Source organism: Lipotes vexillifer, unplaced genomic scaffold (genome assembly GCF_000442215.2).
Source record: "Lipotes vexillifer unplaced genomic scaffold, Lipotes_vexillifer_v1.1 scaffold903, whole genome shotgun sequence".
Taxonomy (NCBI): domain Eukaryota; kingdom Metazoa; phylum Chordata; class Mammalia; order Artiodactyla; family Lipotidae; genus Lipotes; species Lipotes vexillifer.
Genome location: NW_006791919.1, coordinates 703762 through 707661, shown reverse-complemented (window position 1 = coordinate 707661; position 3900 = coordinate 703762).

Here is a 3900-nt window from a genome sequence, read left to right as displayed (position 1 = left end):
CTCTTTCCCATCTTGTTTTATTGTCAAGATCAAAGGCAGGGAGACAAGTTAGAATATTGCTTATTCATCATTCATTCCTTCATTCCACAAATATTACTGAGCAACAAGTAGGTTCTGGGAACATAGCAGTGATCACGAGACAAAGTCCCTGTTCCTATGGAGCTTATGCTCTGAGGGGTGGTGGTGGAGACAGATGATAAAAAGTAAAATGTAATGTCAGACAGCGATAAGTACTATGAATAAAAATAAAGCAGAATAAGGGGCCGGAGAGTGCTGTGTTATATAGGGTGGGTGCTGTGTTATATAGGGTGGTCAAGGAAGTCCTCCTTGAAACAGGGCCATTTAAGCAGAGAGATGTTGCAGGAATCCAGGTGAGAGGACAGGGCCTTCTTCTGTCATAACATAGTGTTTTTAACACAGTGATGGAGTTTTAGGAGGGCACATGTCCACCCAGCTAAAACTACACTTCCCAGCCTCTCTTTGAGCAAGGTGTGGACATGTTACTAAGTTCTGTTCAGTGGATATAAGCAGAAGTGGTCAGGGTCACTTCCACAGGCTGCCCTTCAAAGGATTTGGTATGTGCTCCACAGATCCCTATCCCTCTTTCCTCCATATTCTTTTCCTAGGAGATGGTAAAAGCTGACTTGGATGCAGAAATGGAAACCATTGAATTGCAGATTGAAAATGGCAGCTCTTCCTTCTCTTTCATTCTTGCTCCCTCATAACTCTCCCTCCCCCTTCCCCTTCCCCTTTCTCTCTCTTTGTCCCTGCCCAGGTGAGTCAGCTCACAAACAATAAGAGCTGAGAGCCTGGACTCTCAAGCCAGACTTCCCAGGTTCAAATACCAGCCAAGGTGGTATAACTTTGGAGAAATTGCTTTTCCTTTCTAGGCTCCAGATTCTTATAAAATGAGGATAATAATAATTCTTACTGTCTTTGTTATGAGGATTAAATGAGTTAATATTTTTGAAATGCTTGGACCAGTGCCTGTAACATGGTAAGCAGCATAAGTATGTGTTAAATACATAAATTAAATAAATAAAAACTCTTAGTATAACTGTCTAGTTTAGCTTCTTGGCTTTGAAGATGTGATTTGGTTTTTTTCAAAAATATGTTCATGTCTTGTGTTGCAGATGCCATATTCAAAATTAATACCTCTTCTGATGTTTGCTTCTGCCTTTGCTCATTCACAGAGCACTCCATGGCACACCCAGAAGTAATATATGGGGGTGCCTCAGCCTTCCCTACCAATAAATTAATCAACTACTTTGAGTTGCTACATGCTCAGCATAAACTGAGACTCTTAGATAACACGAAAAAAATGTAAATCAAGGTCTTCATCCTGGAGAAGTTCAGAGCCTTTGGGGAAAAGTAAGTTTTACGCAGGAGAAGCAATTAGAAGACAATACAAGGCAATACCTAATGAAGCGCTGAAGTTGTCCCTTTTCAGTCGCAGGAAACCCCTTAACCTTCTGATAACCTTAGCTTTGCTTCTCTCATTTCAGAGCCCTAAAACAAACAGGAACTGAGGCAAAGAGATTTAAATGAGAAGAGTAACTTAGTGCTAATGCTTTTCTTAGACTACAGTGCTTTTCATGTATGTTGTCTCAAGACACTGTAAGACCTTGTAAAAAACACAATATTTGAAGGAAGTGGGCAGGAATTCCGCTGTTTTTTCATGGCCGTACTGATACTTGGGAAGGCCTAGGGCTCTTGGGCAGACTGAGATGAGCAGATTAATTTGTCACTCCCGTCCTCAGTTAGATAGACCTTCTCCAGCCTTTCCTCTCCATTTCCCCTCTCCCTTCCCCAGCACCCTGCCGCTGTCATTGAATCTTAAATCTCCCTCATGAAGGACATTCTAGAGATTCCCTTGGTCACCTGTTTCAGAGTTTAATAAGCCTTACTTTTAAATAGTTAATTTTGAGGCCTATCTTGTGAATTTGTTCCTTGAAGTGTCAGGGTGAAGGGATATTAGGAAGTCATACAATTTTATCCTCTGTTTCATACACACAAAAAAACAAAAATCAAGGACAACAGAAACTTCTTACCCCGTCTTAAAAGGAAGTTATATTAGTTTGAAACCTTTAAAGAAGGAAATTCCCAAGCCATTTTGGTAAAACCAAGTCTGGTATTTGTCAGGAAGTCCTTCTGCACAGATAATTTAAATCCTTGTAGCAGTAAAAAACCGTTTCCTCTCATTCTGTCTTGTTTTTTTAGAGTCAATGAACATCTACATAATGGATTTCTATAAATTACCTATTAATCATATTCCTGTAATTTCTACATATTCATGTTAGAAGCTAGGATCCCTGATTAAATCGAGGCTGTATCTGTGTAGAACCCACTTATATAAATATTCTTTATCAAAACTATTTTGGCAGTGAGCATGTCTTAGCAATAAAATATTTTTGTAGGCAAATAATGGTGATAGCAAGAAGCACTTGCCTGGTGGTTTACACTTAGAAAGCACTTGAACTATCTTGAATTATCTCTGAATGCTAAAAATGTGCGATTCCAAATTCCTCTCCCTCTGGGCTCACATTTGTTGGCCTCAAAGAACTGTTATCTTAGTTGAAGCTATGGTTCTGTTCCAACTGAAAAAATAAATAAATACTGAGTGAGCCACAGATCCAGGTGACAAGCATAGGTGACAAGAGCAGAGGCAGGAAGTGTTTGGCTGCTTGTCCACATGTGCAGGACTGCTTTATTAGAACATATTTGAGTATCCCTTTCTAAAACAATTTTAGGCTCTTGCATAGACATAGCCATAATACCAGGCCTGATTAATGGCAAACATGATGGAACGTACTATAATGCAAAAGGAACTTAGTGTCTTTAGGCCTTACTTTCCTCATTTGTAAAACTTGTCTACTTGATTTCTAAGGCCTTTTCTAGTGATAACATTTTAAAATTTAATGAACGCTTTAACATATTTTTTGCAGAGTAATTTTGTTAGTATTGTCTCAGATTCTCAACTTTAAAAATAATTCTGACAAACATACAAACTCGTGGGTCAGGGACTTCTACGAGGGAGGGGCCCAGTCACTCTGCCCCACAGGCCTACACCTCCAACAATGGACTCTACTGCCCCTTCCTCTTTCTGGTGTGGGATGGGGCCTAGGCTGGGCCTGGGGTCTGACCCTGTGGCTCGGAGCCCAAGTCCTGGCCGCCCCCCCACTCCATCCCTTAGCCCTTGGGATGAGCTGCAACTAGAGTCCAGAAGGCTCCCTCCCTGCCCATGAGTCTTTCAGGTCCTGACCTCTCACTTCTCCCAGCACTTCCACCTGCCCTCCCCACCCAGCTTACACCTCAAGCCCAGCTCACAATGCACCTTGAACAGAGGGAGGGGAGGGCTCATGGCTCCCCCTCACAGCCTGAGGGACCATAGAGCCTCCTCTTCTTCTGCCCTTTGTATTTAATAAGAACTAAAAACAGTCAAAAACAGAAACAACCAGGAAAATAAAATATGAATAGAAATCTAAAACAGACAGACAACACAGCATCCTTTGGTTACTGGATCTCACCTCTGATCACAGACCAGATAGTTTGACAAAGTGTGGCATTTGAGTGGATTGGGATGTCAAAAGACCTGAACTTGATTTTCAGCTCTGATACTAACTGGATGACATTGAGCATTCAAACTTGAGGGACTGGGTTTCCTTATGTGTAAGACGAAAGGTTTGACTGGATGATCTAATTCAATTCAGTAAACCTTTATTAATAGCTTCCTACATTTAAGACTCTTAAATGGGACACAAGGGTGGAGTTGGGGGAAAATACAAAGATAGAGCTGTGGAGAAGCTCTCATTGAAATACAAATCCAATGGGAAGGAAGACAGGGTTAAGGATTGTAATAGAGAAAATAAATCACAAAGTTCTAGGAGCGCAAAGGGGCAT